Source organism: Protopterus annectens, chromosome 4.part1 (assembly GCF_019279795.1).
Source record: "Protopterus annectens isolate FY-2018-M chromosome 4.part1, PAN1.0, whole genome shotgun sequence".
NCBI lineage: Eukaryota > Metazoa > Chordata > Ceratodontiformes > Protopteridae > Protopterus > Protopterus annectens.
Genome location: NC_056734.1, coordinates 522,975,374 through 522,994,729, shown reverse-complemented (window position 1 = coordinate 522,994,729; position 19,356 = coordinate 522,975,374). Strand labels below are relative to the sequence as shown.

Genomic DNA, 19,356 nt, shown 5'->3' with positions numbered 1-19,356 from the left:
CAACCTTTACACTCACAGAACATTGTCCACAGCATACCAGCATGGTCCCTGCCCTTAAAATCTGAAAGGGCTACGCCTATCTCACATACCTTTCTATAGCACTGTTCTGAAATCACAGTGAGAACTGCAATCAGTACACAACTGGCTGCATGCAATTAGCAAATGCTGGGTAACAATTGGTGCAGAGGCCATCACATGGACATATGCAGATACCTACAAAAGTATGCTGTACTCCCAGTCCACACATGCAATACTTTCATTGCACCCTGAGGAGGATGTGAGAGACAGACAGACAGAGAGAGAGAGAGAGAGAGACAGAGACAGAGACAGAGACAGAGAAAATTGAAATTAAGCAGACACAAACAAAACTGTTCAGCAACAGCCACCTGAAAGCTGACAACTGGCAAGTGGAGCAGCAGGACAGAAAACCAGATGGCAACACAAGCAGCTGTGACAAACACAGGTAATGTAAAGTAATACTATAAAGGTCTACATACTGTGAACCCTCCATATGTGTCATTAGTCTGTATCCATATGTATATGAAGATGTGTAAAGGGCAGGGGACATACAGCAACTATCAGTGAAGGCTGTACATACATCTGTATGTGAGAGCATCTATGTGCACATATCAATGTAGGTTGACTGTAGGTTGTAGTGCAATGTAAAAAGTAGGTTTCACAGTTATGTATGTTTAGCAGTATGTTAGTGTGTGTATACAGTATGGTAGACAAACATGTTGATATACCTGTCTATCATATGGATACGTATGTATGTCAAAATATGTATGTATGTATATATATATATATATATATATATATATATATATATATATATACGATATGCATATATGAATACATACATAGAGGGAGATGTAGGAATACATAGACAGATGTAGATAGGTAGAATATGTACAAACATATATATGTAATGCACACATACAGATATAGATATATGTAGATACATATACACAGACAGACTGATCTGACTATCTACAGGTATGACTGTATATGACGACCTCAACACCCCCTGTCCCACCCCCTCTGTCACTCTCAACCCCTCTGTGTCCCCCTCCATATCTATAGCAATATATGTACATCAATATATATATGTGTATATGTATACAGACATATATATATATATATATATATATATATATATATATAGAGAGAGAGAGAGATGTATATATATTCTGAGTGAGGCACATGTGTACAGATGTATTGCAACAGGTGCCTGGTGACAAAGGCATGGAGTGAACACCAGTGTCAAAACCGGAGTACCATACCCCATTTCAAATCACCTACACCAGTAACCACCAGATATGTGATTGGCTGCCCACCACTGCATGTGTCAGGGGTGAACAGGGTCATAAATGTGTACAATAGTGCCCCAATGATATTCACAGTGGCACACTATTCCTGGAATACCTGCACATGGTATGTGTCAGCAGACATGGTGTGTCAGCTATGGACATGTAGGTCGGTGTACCCCTCCACACCACATAATGGATGCCATGGTATGGACCTCACATGACAGCTACAGATATGGAGAAGGACACAGTGACACGTACAACACTGTGACAATGCACTCAAACACATTACCAATGCACAGTGACTGACAACACCACAGAGTACACACATACTACCCACATAGATGTTACCACTCCCGGATTTACATACGTAAGTCACACCCATGACAGATGTCCAACAACCATAGTAACACCTCACACCATCCACAACCTAAATGACTGCTGTGTGTCATCCATGCCACTGCAATAGAGAGCACATGTGTAGGTAAAGGTTCCTACCCACAGATAAGACATACCCTGCAATAAACCACACAGTGTTAAGAAGCAAGACTCCCCATGAGTACATGTCACACATACCCCTGCTGAATGTTAGTCAGATAGGTAATATGCCATATGAGTCACCCTGTGTAACTGTGTGACAGCAGCAGGTACCATCACACCACATGTGCACAATGGTCAGGGTAGCAGAACAGTATGCTGCTGTAGTCCCAGGGGCAATAGCATATTGTATAGTATTGTATTGTAATGTAATGTATTGTGTTGTATTGTATTGGTATGTTGAGGTGCCTCCTTCGTGGAGTGAAACCACTGCTGCTGTGCACCAGTGTACAGGTACATATCCTGTAGTCAGGCTAGTGTTACATAGCACTTCTATATGTGTGTTTAGCTCCTGTCAGAGTTTATGTAGCATGCAACTGGAGATACCATCAGGTCCCAGTCATGTTGTGTATTCTTCTTTCATGAGGGCGGCTCTCACCTGGACATCTGTGATGACAGGGAGGTTACAGTCAGCTGGGATAACTATGTCTTATTTTGGGGGAGAAGGCGGGGTGACACCTGCACTGAACCTGTCTGCCACAATGTTGTCAATATCTGTGGTTTCAGTGAAATATTTGTTGTTGTGTACTAACTATGGGCATAGAGGATGGATTCTGACCAGGTTGCTAACATAACTGAAGACGGCCTTCTGGTTATCTGTAGTGTCCCTCTTGATTTCCCTTTCAAAGTTGCCCATGGATGTTTGTATGATGGAAAGTAGACCCTTACTAGTGCTGCTCAGACATGCCTTCCCTTTATGGAATTATGCTCTGTCGGGCAGTAGCTTCCATCTTTTGTAATACAATCGGTCTATGGCTGGGGTCCACCAGACAGGATGCTGTCCCTTTGTGGAGAGTGTCTTGGTCATATATGGGATTGCATGATCCATGCATTCTCGGAGATGTCTGTAGAAAGCATTTGTGTAGAGGTCAGCATTGTGGGTTGTATCTGCCACTGGCCCAGTGGGCTGAAAGGATACCATGTCACTGTTACAAAGTGTAAAGTTTGCATCTGCAATGTTATTCACTATAGTCGTTTGTGTTGGTGGTGGACGTGGGATATGTATATCCAGGGCAATTAGTGTGTGGTCAGCTCACAGTAGTTGATGATGTAGGCCATACAGTACCTAGATACAAACCCCCAGAGTGAGGAGGTGCTCTGGACCTGAATCAGTGTTCTGACTGCTGGGGTTTGGTAGTATGTCATATGGAGTGTGCCAGGTACTGTTACACAGTTGCTGGCTGAGCACTGATACCTGGCCATTTACATGTGTATCCACCAATAGACGGACAGATGCTATATATGTGAGATATGCTGTATCATAACAGTCGAGTAGCATGTGTAGTATGTGTGCCAAATTCTGCTGACATATATTGCTGATATCAGGTTATTTTCTTTTTCAGGTACATGGCTCACCCGCGGAATCCCGCTTACTCCACAGCTGAGGATGAGGAGATACACCAGAGCCTAGTGCGGGATTATGCAATACTCTTTTCCCGCACCAGCCAGAATCAGCAGGAGAGGGCTGCACTGTGGCAAGACCTGATCCATCGGGTAAATGACATAGGCACACATAATAGGACATATGGGCAGGTACGACATCACTGCAGTGATTTAATCAGAAATGTCCATCAGCGTGCATCGGATATCCACAGGCAACAGGTTGCCACAGGTGGTGGGGTGGCTACACATCCCCCACTCACCAGACTGGAGGGACTACTCATGAGTGTAGTGGCTCCAGTCTGCCAGCAACAACAACAGCAGCAGACATGCATTATGATGGAGGCTGGAGCCACGCAGCAGCAAGACAGTGAGCGTGCAGGTAATATGCCATATGTATAGTTGACTGTTGTGTACACTGGTAGTTAATGCATGTGTGAGGTGTGTCCTTGGTTTGTAGCTGTCACCATAGTATTTAATGTGCAAGTGTGATATCCTCAATATTAGCAGCTGACCTGTGAAAGGCGACTGTTGTACTACTGACCTGTATCATACTCAGTAACAATGGCACAGTTGTGCCCACTGACATTAGTTTCTTCACGTCTGCAGGTCCCTCCGGTGTAACAGCAATGTGCTGGTGAGTGTGTATTAACAATACCTGTAATAGTCTTGATAGTAATAGTAATATTAGGCTCACTTAGTAGTGCTCTTTGTATGCATGTAGGTGTGTCTGTGTCTGTGTGTTGATATCACGCATACTGAGTAGTGTACAATTGTGTGCAACTGTGTGCATGTGTACGTGTGCATGTGTGCATGTGTGCACCTGTGCATGTGTGCATGTGCGCATGTGTGCACCTGTGCATGTGTGCATGTGTGCATGTGTGCATGTGCGCATGTGTGCATGTGTGCATGTGTGCATGTGTGCATGTGTGCACCCATGCATGTGTGCACCTGTGCATGTGTGCATGTGTGCATGTGTGCACCTGTGCACCTGTGCACGTGTGCATGTGTGCATGTGTGCACCTGTGCATGTGTGCATGTGTGCATGTGTGCACCTGTGCATGTGTGCATATGTGCATGTGCACATGTGCACATGTGTGCATGTGTGCATGTGTGCATGTGTGCACCTGTGCATGTGTGCACCTGTGCACCTGTGCACGTGTGCATGTGTGCACCTGTGCATGTGTGCATGTGTGCATGTGTGCATGTCTGGACCTGTGCATGTGTGGATGTGTGCATCACTGGTAATGTGCAGACATTGTAAACTGTGTTTCCTGTTTCCCTCCCACAGGTTCTGGTGCTGCTCTGGTTTCATGTAGCAGGGAACCTGAATCAGGTGCCATGGGTACTGATAATGATGACATCTGTGTAATGGCACAGGAAGGTATGCCAGGGTCCGCCATTGGTCAGCCAACTGACAGTACACAGCTGTCGACCCCATCAATGCACACAGTTATCCTGCCAATACACCCTTTGTCACCAATGTCCCTAGGTGATGGACAGCATACAGTGGGCATTGACCAGGGTAATGTGGTATCTGTGGCACATGCCTCCCCACACAGCAGCCATGGGCATGGCCCAGAGATGGTACCACACAGACAGATGTCCAGGGGTTCTCGTGGGAGCATCCATGGGCGTACTGCCCCTGTCAGACGTGCCCACAGAGGTCTTACAACCTCATCTATGTTTCGGGCTGTTATGCAGGCACAGTCACGTATGGAACGGTACACCAGACAGGGTTTGAGGGAGCTGACAGCATGTCGCACAGCCATGACTGACAGTATGCGTGACATTGCGGCTGCCATCCGTAATTTCACCGATGTCATAGACAGACGTTGTGGGGACATACTAGACCGTATCCACAACTACATGTCCATGAGCCAGGGCGATGGTGGACGGTTGAGGCGTCGACGTGGGCATATGCCAGCAACAGCAGCAGCTTGCAGTCATCACGGAGGACAACAGGGCCACGGCCGCCCCCATAGTGCCAGCAGCAGCCCCAGCAATGCTGGGTCTGTGCTGTCATCAGACCGCCCCAGGAGACCACGTGCACGTGGCTCTGGCCAGGCCCGACAGGGATCTGTGTCCAGTCAACGAACACCTGCTTCTGATGACAGTACCCAGTCTGGGTTGGTACTGGATACGGTCCGTAGCACCCCTGCAAGGCACAGGTACCGTGTCCATGGCCAGAGACACTGATCTGTATGACCTGGCAGGTACAGTCTGTGGCTGTCCACAAACACCAGTCTATGGCAGCCATGAGGTGGAACTGTGTGCATCCATACACACATGCAAATTGACAACACCTAGGGCTACTGCATACACGCACACACTGCATCAACATTGCCTCACCTTGTACTAATGTCCCTCACCAACACACATACACATACATGTCAATCGGTGGTATTGGTGGCTGACTCAGGCATACCAAGTTCACACCCTGTGCATATGATGAAACTGTGCCACCTCCTGCAATCTGTAACATCAGTGCAGGTACAGGTTAACATGTTGCTGATGCACAGGGTGACTACATAGATGTGTAGTGCTAGTATCATGTTGTTAACAGTACTGTGTGCTGAATTAATTGTGGGTATATCACAGCATGCCTGATGCAGTAAGGGCGTGATTTTCATGTACTGTTGTCTACACCCATGGTAAGTACCATAGTGTATCATCTGCACATGTTGGCATACTGGTGGTAAGGATGTCAACAGAAGGCTACATACATAGGTAGCACAGGGGATAAGGTAATGAATGTATTAATATGCAATGATGGACATGTAAACTGCAAGTGGCATGTTGCCCACACTGGACTCTGCAATGCGGATGTTTGAGGATGTTGCTATGTGTGCAGTACTACACGACTGGTACAGGACACACAGGAGCACCCTAGCACTGCAAGCTCACGTCTCATACCATGCTAGACAGCCCCAACACACAAAACTAACTGTCACAGGAGGGAGAGTCCCCATACATGTCAGGGATACTGTGGTGGCAGGCCAGGTAGCAGCCATCCTACTACATATGGAACCACTGAGTGAAGGCACAGTGTCTGTTATTTGACATGTGTATTACTGCAGGTATGAGCACATGGGTTTCCATCCAGTTATTGTACATCCTGACAGTACATGGTCTGTACACTTGTGTGCGCTGAGACTGGACCTTAACCATCTGACCTGTGTATTTCCATGTACATGTGCATAGTGCCTGCATATTGGCAGTGTTACCTACTGGAAGTGGTACAGCTTGTTTGTTGTACAATGGACTACATGCAGCCCTGCTTACTGTAGCTTTGTTTGCATGCATGTTCGCTTGCAATTACCCTGGAATACTGATCCCACCTGCAATGCATAGTTACAGAGCTTATGTGGACTCCTAGTGACATCTGCATAGCTTACTATATGTATGTCCATGTCTCACTTGACAGAATGTCACTGTTTGTCCTGTTCACATGTATGTTGCCTGTGACACATTGCATATGACTTACCTGGCATTTGTCCACGTGAGCAGTCATATATGCTACTGCTAACTAATCACAGGCACTACACCCTCACATATTCATCTTCTGTTGAACCACCTGCTTCGCAAGGGACGGCTTGCACCTGTCACCCCTGGGCTTTCAGATATTGGCAAAGGCTCTTGCTACCCCCATAGTGCCTATGTTAGGCAAGGCTCAAATGACAAACCCACCTTCATAGGTATCAGAAGGGATAAGAAACTAAGAGTAATGCTACCCAACGCCAGAAGTCTACACCTCAAGATACATGCACCCGAAACTCTCCTTGGCATGGAGAACATTGATATCTGTGCAGTAACAGATGCCTGGTTCAGGGCTACTGAGAGCACCCCAGCACTATCAGGTTATACCTCATACCATGCTGTTCAGCCTCAAAACTTGGAAGAACCACAAATGGAGGGGAAGTATTGATATTCATCAAAGATACCCACACCTCCAGGTTGGTGGCAAAGCACCAAGCGTCAGAGACTATCCATGTGCAACTAACAATGGGTGAAACTGCTTTCCAGGTTATAGCCTGCTACAGACCACCCTCCCAAACCCAAGAACTGCACTCGGCCATCCTGTGAACAGTGGAAATATGAAGATCTCTCCAAACACCATTATATTGGGTGACGTCAACTACCCAAACATGGACTGGGAGCATGACTCTAGCTCCAACACCCTAGGCCAAAGATTCCTAGAATATATGAGCTGAAATGCTATGGAACAACTTGTTACCACTCCCACAAGAAGGTGAAACATACTGGACCTGATCATCACCAACATGGGGACTCTATGCTCCAGACCAGAAGTGCATCCCTCACTGGTAAGATCGGACCATGAACTAATCTCACTGGATATTCACATCCCGACCCCACCCCCTGCCCAGAACACCACAGTGAACAACTTCTCTAAAGCAAATTCACACTCCTCAAAACTGAGGTGGAAACCTTCAAAGCCCCCGGGCCTGTGGAAACTACAGACCAGACCGCAGATTCCTCTATAAACGCATTCTATGGACACCTTCAGGAATGCATGGGTCATGTGATCCCGAATAAAACCAAGACCCAATCCTCCAAAGGCAGACGTCCTGTCTGGTGGACCCCAGCAATAAACAAACTACACAATAGAAGGAGGAAGCTACTAAATGATACAGCAAAATCCCAAAAAGGGAAGGCATCACTGATCAGTATTAGCAAATAACTACAGGCACTCATAAGATTGTCTAAGGCCAGCTTTGAGAGAAATTGCACAGGACACTAAGGATAATCACAAGGCTTTCTTTAGTTATGTTAGGAACCTGGGTGGTAATTCCCAGATATGCTCAGAGGTAGTCCAAAGTGTCCATAGAAACACCAAACGCACAGACACTACCAACATTCTAGCTGACAGGTTCAGTGCAAACTTCTCACCCCCTCCACACCGAAAGGGCAAATATGTATACCAGCAGAGTGCTGCCCCCCTGACATCTCAGATGCTCAGGTATGAGCCGCCCTCTCCAAAGCAATACACACTGCATCAATGGGACCAGACAGTGTCCCGGGCTGTGTCCTACATGACCTCCAAGACGTGCTACAACCAAACATAAAACTACTGTTCAATCCCAGCCTTACTACATGATATGTGTCCAAAGTGTGGCGTACAGCAACAATGGTCCCTCTACAGAAAGGTGGTGCCTCAACGGATCCTGGACACTATCGCCCCATAAGCCACACTAGCTTGGTCTGCAGAGCTATGGAAAGGATCATCATGGACCACATAAATATAGATATTGGGGACCTATGTACACTGGTTCATACCCAGTTTGGCTTTGTTAAGGGCAGATCCTGCCTCTCAAACCTGGTTGATTTCTTTGAAACAGTCACCAAGGCCATTGACGAGGGGAAGGTGGTCCACACAGCCTACCTGGACCTCGCAAAAGCCTTCAAAACAATACCCCACTCGGGCATTCTAGAGAAGCTCACCAGCTTAAATATGAGCCCCTATGTCACTAGATGGATTGCACACTGGCTCAAGGACAGAACCCACATGGTTAGAACTGCTGGAGCCATGCCAGACTCCAAACCAGTTACAAGTGGTGTCCCTCAAGGCTCAGTCCTGGGACCTCTCTTGTTTGGTATATATTTATCGGAGGTACAGGCCAACATGGAAGGACTGTGGCTGACCAAATATGCAGATGACTGCAAACTGGCCACCATAATCGACTCTCCAGCTGACACAAGCATCTTCCAAAGGGGCCTCATAGAAACAGACAACTTGTGCCAGAGCCATGGCCTCCAGCTGATTGCAAAAATGTGTATAGTCATCCCCTTTGGCAAAAACAAAGTGCCCACAAAGTACCACATAGGTGGTACTCCATTACATACAGAAGAAGTAATTAGGGACCTGGGGACCCAAGTTGATAGCAATCTCTCATTTGACAACCACGTGGCCAAAGTGGTTAGAAAGGCATTGTATATAGCCCACCCCATCATGAAGGGATTCACATCTACATCAGGGGAGGACATCGTGCCTCTTTACTCATCCCTCATCAGGCCCATAATTGAGTACAATCCCCCTGTTGGGATGTACCTTACCAGAAACCTGCAGCAACTGGAAAGACCCCACAAGTACCTCACCAAGAGGATCAAAGGGCTCAAACAGATGCTATATGCTGACCGGTTAAAGAAACCCCAGCTCTACTCAGTGGCATACCGCCTGTTCAGAGGCGATCTGTGTCTAATGTATAACGCCATGTCAAACCCGGAATTAATGGGCATGCTGCACCTGAGAATATCCAAATCCCATCGGAATACACGCTTGAGAGACCTGAACCTCAGCACTGAAATAAATAGGACATGCTGGAGGGACAGATTCATAACCCAGAGGCTCACTTCACTCTGGAATAAAATCCCAGTCCAGGTTAGGCAGAGTCCCTCATTGACTCTCTTCAAGAGGAATCTTGATGAGTGGATGGGACATTGTCGGTTTACCCCTGGTATCACTTCTGTGTCACTGTTAGACAGAGGCACAGTATACTAACCTCGGAAAAGGGCATGGCAAGATATATTTACAATGGATGGTGACAGCCAAACACATTCTGGCTAGGTTCTTAAATGCCCTAGGGCAGATAGCCTAGTATGAAGCTATGAACCTATGAACCTATGTACCTTGTTCCCCATTGGCCCTATGTGCTGTTAATCACCATGGCAATTACAATACTATGGTAGCATGTGCAAAGGTCAGTTGTCAGTCACCTCTATGGTACAGTTGTGGAATATGTGGGTCATGTGGCAATGTCACAGCTGCCACATGTACACAGTCAACCCTCTCCCTACACATGGACGTACAACACATGTATGAGATGGAACCACATAGCCAAACTGGGGACTAAGCACTCTGAACCCAGTACTGGCATAACCTGTCAGGTGGCATGCAATACTACAGTGACTACAATACCAGTCTGGTGTAGACCTACACTGACAGCAATACAAGCACGTGTACACACTGGGCCATTTGTGGAGCCTTAGAATAGCATCCTGCCTGAGCGGCACACACCTCTGCAGCTGGCACACAGGCATACGTTATGCCTGAACACATCACACATAACACATAGCACACAAATCCTGTGTGCCAAACAGTCACAGCCTGTATGGCTAGACAACACACCTGCCACAGTTGTGTTAGCTACCTTTATTGTCCGGTACAGTGTGGTCACGCTCACCAGACTGGACAAGGTGAAGGTCACAGTGATATGCCCGTGGGGCACTATGGTCCACCACATAACACAAGCATACAGGTCAGTCAGAGGCATGGACACATATGACTCAGTCATTGTCCATGCCACATACCTTCTCCTGCTGTACTTGTAGGGTGCTGACATCATCAGTGTTTAGAAAGGGGAATGTGCATCCTGTATTGTGTTTTCCCAGTTGCCAAAAGGGACATTTCCCTCACACAGACTTACACACACACCAACCCCACTCACACTTGCAGGATCCAAACCCCTAGCTGACTATGTTATGACACTCGAGACAGACACATTAGCGGAGCGTGCTATTCGCATTACTGGGAGGTTTCCCTTCTCCTGCTGTACTTATAGGGTGCTGACATCATCAGTGTTTAGAAAGGGGAATGTGCATCCTGTAGTGTGTTTTCCCAGTTGCCAAAAGGGACATTTCCTTCACACAAACTTGCACACACACCAACCCCACTCACACACACACTTGTCATTTACAGGATTCAAACCTCGACCTGACTATGTTATGATACTAGAGACAGACGCATTAGCGGAGCACGCTATTCGCATTACTGGGAGGTTTCCCTTCTCCTGCTGTACTTATAGGGTGCTGACATCATCAGTGTTTAGAAAGGGGAATGTGCATCCTGTGGGGAGGCAGACGCCAAGCACACTCTGGCTAAGCTGTCATTCCCTAGGGCAAACAGCCTAGTGTTGACCTCTACACCCATATGTTTAATTGTCAAATGCACATTATTTGTTGCTGATAGACTGTTTGCAGGTCTTTATTGCCATAGCATTCCCTGTTTGTATGAACAACTTGTGTATCTGTGGAAGATGTTTGCATATGGGAGGGATCCACTATATCACGTATGTCTCTGTAGTCATTTAACTGTGTGCAATGGGCAGATTGCTGTAACGTGGTTGGTTCCTGGAATAACACGTACAAATACCAGATATGTGTGGCCAACTGCTAAACTGAGATTTGGCCTAAGTGTGTGAGCATGCCCAGTTCAGCCTTCCCATGGCATGTTGTCTGACATATGTCTCATTTATCAAAGTGTGTGAGCATGCCCAGTGTGAGCGTTCCATATGTTGAACTCTGCAGCCCACCACATTTGTGGATGAGTGTGAACTTCAACAAATATCTCCCGTTTATGGTTGTGTGTTGTGTCATGTTGTGTAGTTACTGTCCGACTGCTTTGTGTGTGAACACAACAGGGATTATACTGTGTCTGCAGGGTTTGCATGAGATACTTTGCATACAGTTGTCAACATCCTTTCATACTGACCTAACACTGTAGTACCGTATAGTGTACTGGTTCAGTACTTTGACTGTGGTGGACAGTATCCTGGGCTTTAGTCCTATCACTGCTTTACATTTCCATAGTGAGCACAACAGCCTGGTTAGGGGCCAGTTGTGCACATCTGCCCATGTTGCATTATGTTCAGATATGAACTACTTAAATCAGGCTTGTCCAACATTGGTAGTGTATTCCACAACATAGGTGTACATTTGCAAACACTAGCGATGTGCCCTAGGCCATTTCTAATGCTAGTCGGAGAGTGTGTTTGTCCTTCGACACACATTGTAAGTGGAGTTTGCCATGACATATGTCATGGTTAGTATACTGTGCCTCTGTCTACCTGTGACATAACAGTGATACCCAGGGTAAAGCTACCATCTCCCATCCACTCATGAAGATTCCACTTGAGGAGAATCGATGAGTGGCTCTATGGATAGCCTGTACTGGGAGTTTACTCATAGGTGGGGGTGGCTTCTGTGTTATGGATCATGCAGTACAGCTTGTCCTATGTACGTCAGTGCTGGGGTTCAGGTCTCACATGTGCATAGCTCATTGCCATTCAGATTGTACAAGGTGCAGCATGTTTATTGATACCAGCTTGGACATGGCTTTATACATCAGGCACAGCTTGCCTCTGGGTGGGCAGTATGGCAGTGTGTGTAGCTGCAGTTTGTTTAATCAGGCAACACATGACATCTGTGCAAGCTCTTTGATACTCCTGGTGAGGTACTGTTGGGGACTTTACAGTTGATGGAGGTGTCTGCTGAGGTACATCCCACAGGGGCTATCGTAGTCAATTGTAACGCTGATGAAGGATGACTGCAGAGCCACAATGACCTCCCCTTATCTAGATCTGACAACCTTCATGATTAGGTGGGTATATGGTATGTTTCTGTGAACACTACAGCCACATGTTTGTCCAATGCAGGATATCTATCACCTTATGTCCCCAGGTCTTTCATTACATGTTAAGTACGTAATGGGTTAACACCTATGTGGTAATTGGTGGGCACTTACTGTATATCCACGGGGGTTGACTATACACTTTTCTGCAATTAGCTTGCTGACATGGCTATGACACCAGTTGTCTGTTTCTATGTGGCCCTTTTGTGGGATGCTTGTGTCAGCTGGAGGGTCATATATAGTGAACAGTTTGTAGTCCTCTGCAAACATGTTCAGACACAGTCCTTCCATGTTGGCCTGTACCTATGGGACATATATACCAGACGAGGGAGATCCCAGGACCAAGCCTTGTGGGATGCCAGTTATATCTGGTTTGTAGTCTGACATGGCTGCAGCATGTCTGACCATGTCTGTTCTGTCCTTGGTCTGGTTTGCAACCCTTCTACTGACATAGGGGTTTATATTTAAGCTGGTGAGCATATCTATAATGAACACGTAGGGTATTGTATAGAAGCCTTTGCAAGGTCCAGCTACGCTGTGTGGACCACATTGCCCTCATCAATGACCTTAATGACTGTTTCAAATGAGTCAAACATGTTTAGGGGCAGGATCTGCACTTAAGAAAGCCACAGGGTAGGGTCCGGTGTCAGTAGGTCCCCAATATCTTTATGTCTGCGGTACATGCTGATCCTTTCCATAGCTGTGCAGACCGAGCTTCTCAGGATTCTGGGGTGGTAGTTTTCAGTATCCATTCAGGCAACACCATTGTTGAGAAGGACCACTGTTGTTGTACACTGCTCTTTGGGTACATATCCTGTGGTAAGGCTGACATTGAGCAGTAGTGTGATTTGGCATTCCATTCGTCTTTGGAGTCCATGTTGGACTCAGCCCAGGGCACTATCTCGTACCATTGCTGCTATGTGTTTTGCTTTGTAGATGCTGGCTGTTACCTCAGCATCTGCAATGTCAGGGGGCCAGCAGTCTGCTGGGATAGATATTTTGCATTCTGGGGGTTGCACTGCACCTGTCAGGATGTATGTTGGCAATATGTGTGTGTGTTTGGTATGTTGTTTGTGATATTTGTGTGATTCAGAGCATTTCTGTGAATTCCCAACACGGTTCCTACCATCAGTTGTGGAAGCCTTGGGATTATCCTTAGTGTCCTGTACAATTTGTATCTTCATAGGTTCATAGGTTCATACTAGGCTATCCACCCTAGGGCATTTGTTAGCCTAGCCAGAGTGTGTGTGGCTTTCGCCACCCCTTGCTATGTGAATATTATGGCCATTTATGATTTGCTTTGCTGTGCCTCTGTCTGGATGTGACACAGTGAAGACCCCCAGTATAACTCTACGATCATCCATCCACTTGGCAAGATTCCTGTTGAAGAGTGTCAGTGAGGGGCTCTGCCTAACATGGAATGGGATTCTGTTCCAGGGTGTGGGGAGCCTTTGGGTTATGTATCTGTCCCTCCAGCACATCCTATTTCATTATGTGTTGAGGTTGACATCTCTCACTCTCACAGCTCTGATGGCTTTGAGTTTTCTGGGGTGGAGCATGTCCATTACTCCTGTGTTGGACATGGCCTTGTACAACAGGCATGCAATGCCTCTGTGTAGGCAGTATGTGACTGCATTCAGCTGGGGTGTCTACAGCCAGGCAGCATATGACATATATTTGAGACCCTTTATCCTCTTGGTGAGGTACCTTTGAGGTCTTTCTAACTGCTGCAGGTGTCAGGTAAGGTACATCCCATATGAGGCATTGTACTAGATTATGGGTGTGATAAGAGAACAGTATAGGGGCACTATGACCTCTGTTGACGTAGATGTGAATCCTTTCATGATACGGTGTCCAATGTAGACAGTCTTCCTAGCCACATTGGCAATGTGAGTGTCACATAACAGGTTACTGTCCACTTGTGTCCCTAGGTCCCTGATTACTCCTTCCATACATAATGGTTTACCACCTATGCGGTAATTTGTGAGTACCTTATTTGGTATTTGGTGGGACATTCATACTGTCCAGTGTCTTCAGGATGGCTGGGTGGGGTTCCTGTGTGTGAGAGTGTGGTCTGTAGCATGCTACAGACTGTACAGCAGTCTGGCCTACGGTTAGTTGCACATGGGCGGACTCCAATGCCTTGTGCATTGTCAGTTACCTGGACGTATGGGTATCTGTGCTGAATATGGATACTCACCCTCCTTTTATGTTTTGTTCCAGGTTTTGGGGCCATGACGCATGATATGTGGTATACCTGGTAGTGCTGGTGTGCTGTCAGGAGGCTTGCAGCAGGTTTCTGTCACTGCACAGACATCGATGTTCTCCATACTGGGGATGGCCTCGGGAGCATGCATATTGGGGTTTACACATCTGGCATTGGTCAGCATTACCCTTATGTTTCTTTCCACTTATGTTTTGTAGGGTGGTGGGTTAGTCTTTTCAGCCTTGCCTACGAAAGGCTCTATGGAGGTGGCAAAAGTCTTATCCAATATCCAGACACCCAGGGGTAACAGGTGCAAGCCATTCCTGGAACAGCTGTGTGGCTTGTCAAGCATGACATCCCAAGCAGACAGACATTGGATCCCCTTGGAAGGACACCAGTAATTGTGCCACTTGTTATAACTGATCATTCCGTGTTTGTACTGTGGCATCATTCTTGGTGAGGGTAGGATGCTGCAAATGGTCAGTGTCATACCGGCCTGGACTACATAATCAGGGAGCTCATCTATATCTCTTTTCATGTAGTCCGGGGAGGTACATCTCAGGTCATTCACACCAGCATGGACTATGACTGCATCATATTTCTACTTGCTTTGGGGTGACCTGCATACTTGTGTTATGTGGCGTATTGTGGCAGCCTACAGGCAGCTTACTGTACCCTTTCCCTTGTTCAGTCTGGTGTGCGGGACAGCAGTGTGTCTCGCTATGGAGTCACCTATTACAACTGTATCAGGCATGTTGTTTCTCCTTCTGGCCTGTGACTGTTTGGCCCACCAGCTTTGTGTACTATGTGTTGCATGTGCTATGTTTGGAGGTTGTTTGATTGGGTGTCTGCTTTGAAGGCCTCTGTTGGTGTGGTGTGTTTGTAATTCGAGCCTCCGGGAATGTTTTTCTGTGTTTATGTCTTTGGTTTGCAGTTGTGATAGGTCTATGTGGGTCTGGGTTTGTGGTGTGTGTGGTTACCTTCTCCTCCTGACTAGTTTTGGGAGTACTGAGTTGAGGGAGCTCAGCCTCCAGTTTGGATAGATGGTTGCATCTCTCACATATATTTGTATTTCTTGGGGGTTGTCTGTGTACTTGGGGCAGGTGTAACATTGCCTCAAGATTCACAGATTCAACTTGTTGTGGCTGGCCTTAGTGGATTGTATGTGTGGACATATTTTATTGCCATACTACTGATCAGTGATTACTTCATTTTTTATGTTTGCTCTATCATGTAGTAGCTTCCTCATTCTCTTGCACTGTTTGGTTATGGCTGGTGTCCACCATGCCAGATGCCTGCGTGTATGGCATTGTGTCTTGTTTTAATTTAGGATTGCATAATCCAAGCATTCCTGGCAGTGTTCATGGAATGGCTGTATTACAGGTTCTGAGGTGTGGCCCATATTTTGCACCTGCACAGGACCTTTAATGGATTCCACATCAGTTTGGAGGAGTGCAAATATTGCTATACACATGTTTTTCACTGTGGTTTTCTGGCCAGTGACTGTGGTCAGGATTTGTATATCCAGTGTGATTACTCTATGGTCTGGATTTACCAGTGAGCAATACACTTCTCATCTTGCCATCCAGTACCCATGTTGCTGATTATCACATCCAGTATGCTTACCCCACTTGTGGGAGTGGTACGTTGTTCCTGGGCATTTTGGTTTATGGATTCTATGAACTTTTGTCCTACAGTGTTGGGGCTAGTATAATGCTCCCAGTCTATGTCTGGGTATTTTCAGTCACCCAATATAATGTGGTTTGGAGGACTTGATATAGTCATGTATTCCAGCATAGGTCAGGTGCAGTTCCTGGTGTTGGGACAGTAGTCTGTAGCAGGCTATAAACTGGGGGGCAGTTTTAGCCACTGTTACTTGACCATGGCTAGTCCATGCTGCTTCTTGTTGTGGTACCAACATGGGGGTGTGGTTATCCTTGAGAATTATTGCTAGTCACCCTCCTTTTGTAGCTTGTTCCATGTTTTGAGGCTGTACAGCACAGTATGAGGTGTAACCTGGTAGTGTTAGGGTGCTGTTGTGAGCCTTGACCCAGTTTTCTGTTACAGCACAGATATCAACATTCTCCATACTGGGTGAGTTTAGACTGCATGCATCTTGCTGTTTTGACTTCTGGCATTGGGTAGCATTACATCTAGGTTCTTATCCCTTCTGATACCTATGTAGGTAGGTTTGTGTTTTGAGCCTTACCTATTCAGGGCACGCTGTGGGTAACAACAGCCTTTGCCAGTATCCATACAGCCTGCACTGATAGGTGCACGCCAGTCCTAGCAGGTGGAGCATCATGTCATGCTCAGCATGTCATCCCAGGCTGGCACACATTGGATCCCCTTTGACTAACTGCAATACTTCAGCCAATTATTGCACTTGATCATCTCATTGTCATATTGTGGCATGATGCTTGGTGAGGGTAGGACGTTAGTCAGGGTCCTCAGGCGTGCATATAGTACATGGTGTTACATTACTTAACACATGGCTTTCATGCCTCAGGTGGTCCTGCGGGGCTGCCTTTGTCGGATACACATATTACACTCCCTGTACATGTTTGTGAGCAGGTCATGTCATTTTAGGCATCCCTGTTATTATTTGAGTGAGTCAGAGGGGGTATCATTCCCAGGGTCCCTACTGAGCCAGTGTATGTGCTATGCGTTGCCTCTTTGCCAAAGCCAGGGCATACTGGGCACGCTTCCTTCTGCCTACTGGGGCAGGCTCAGGTTGTTCCTCCTCTGAGTCACGCTCTGCCTGTGATGGCCTTGGCAATGGTGGGGGGCTGTTTGGCCCAGCCCTATGCTGGTCCTGCTGCAGCTGTTTTCGCAAGATCATATTATGTAGCATAGCACATACCATGACAATTTGGGTACATGTAGTTGGTGTGTACTGCAAGGCTCCACCAGATGTGTCCAGACACCGGAACCGTGACTTGAGCAGCCCAAACACATGCTCTATTACATTACGTGTTTGTGCGTGTGCCTCATTATGGCGTTCCTGTTCAGGTGTGTGTGCGTTTCTGATGGGTGTCATCAGCCACAGCTCCAGTGCATAACCTGCATCCCCCACTAGGTGTCCGTGTGGGATGTCCCCATTGGCAAATGTCTGGTACAGCTGCGTCAAATGCCAGATTTGGGAATCATGGTAGCTCCCAGGGCAGCCAGCACACACATTCATTATTATGCCCTGGGCATCACACACGACCTGGAAGTTGATGGAGGGGAAGCCCTTGCGGTTGATGTATGCCCTACCCCGCTCACCGGCAGGTAATATGTGTATGTGCATGCAGTCTATTGCACCCACTACCTCTGGGTATTCTGCTATTTGCTGGAAGAGACGCATATTGCTGGCCAATACCTCACGGGCATTGGGGAAATATACACGATCACCGACATGTGCTGACATGGCATCCAGGAACTGGTGCAGTACCCTGGAGGGTGATGCCTGTGATATCCCCATCATATCACCAGTTGGTCTCTGGAAGGTACCTGCTGCTAGTATTCTTAGGCCAACACATACCTTGGTTTCCACTGGGATGGGTTCCCCTCTGTTGGTTCTGTGTGTGAGGCGTGGCCTGCACAGCTCCACTATTTGTGCAGGAGGTCTCTGTCCACTCTATAGCGCTCTACTATCCCCAGCTCATGTAACCCATGGTAGGTGACCCTGGGCCTGTACACTCTTCTCCATCTCCTCACTGTGGGTTGTCTGGCACCATCTGCATTGTCACAACCCTCAGCAAGTCGCCTATGTCTCATTATGACAGCTATGGCAGCCCCTAACATTTCTGCTCTGAGTTCAGCTTTTTCAGTTTTCACTTCTAATAGCTTGCTTCTGTCTTGCAGTGTCTCTTGAGAGAAACATCTTGCACTGCTGTTTCAAGATTTTTAAGTGTTGGGCTGAGCTACTATTCTGCCTGTGTAATTGCCTGCTTCTAATTGTTTTCACCTGCTAGCTCCAGCAGTATTCCCTGCTAGCTTCCTACTAATTCTGTTGCTTCCTTTTTTCCTTTCTGTTTCCTCAGGGGGGAGCAGTGTGTATACCAGCAGAAACACACTCACAGTGGCTTACACGCGCGCACACATGCTTACACGGTTCAGAATCTGCTTATTCGGGTTAAAACGTGCGCACACCAGCTCAAACAGTGTTACAGGTCTGCCAACAGGCTTCTACATGCTAAGTCTGCCCTACACACGTGCACACCCACGCAAACAGTGCTAAACATCTACCAACACGCTCCCACATGCTCAGTCTGCCTTACACGCGTGCACACTGTCTTACTCGCGCTTCATGGCATGCACACGTGTGCATGCATGCCCAGCAAGAAACTTTGGTGTAGGCAACAGTGTACACCTTCCATTTCTTGACTTTCCCATGCTTATGTTGTGGCACTCCTCTTTCCATGATATGTGTCTGACATCTGTCATGTAACTTT

At 46.9% G+C, this 19,356-nt stretch overlaps 1 protein-coding gene across 1 annotated transcript in view; it reads right to left on the bottom strand.

Annotated features, from left to right (window-relative positions):
- SNED1 (sushi, nidogen and EGF like domains 1) overlaps positions 1-19,356 on the bottom strand; it is a 1,598,911-nt gene that overhangs the window by 1,500,385 nt on the left and 79,170 nt on the right. The gene's annotated exons all lie outside the window — the stretch shown is intronic.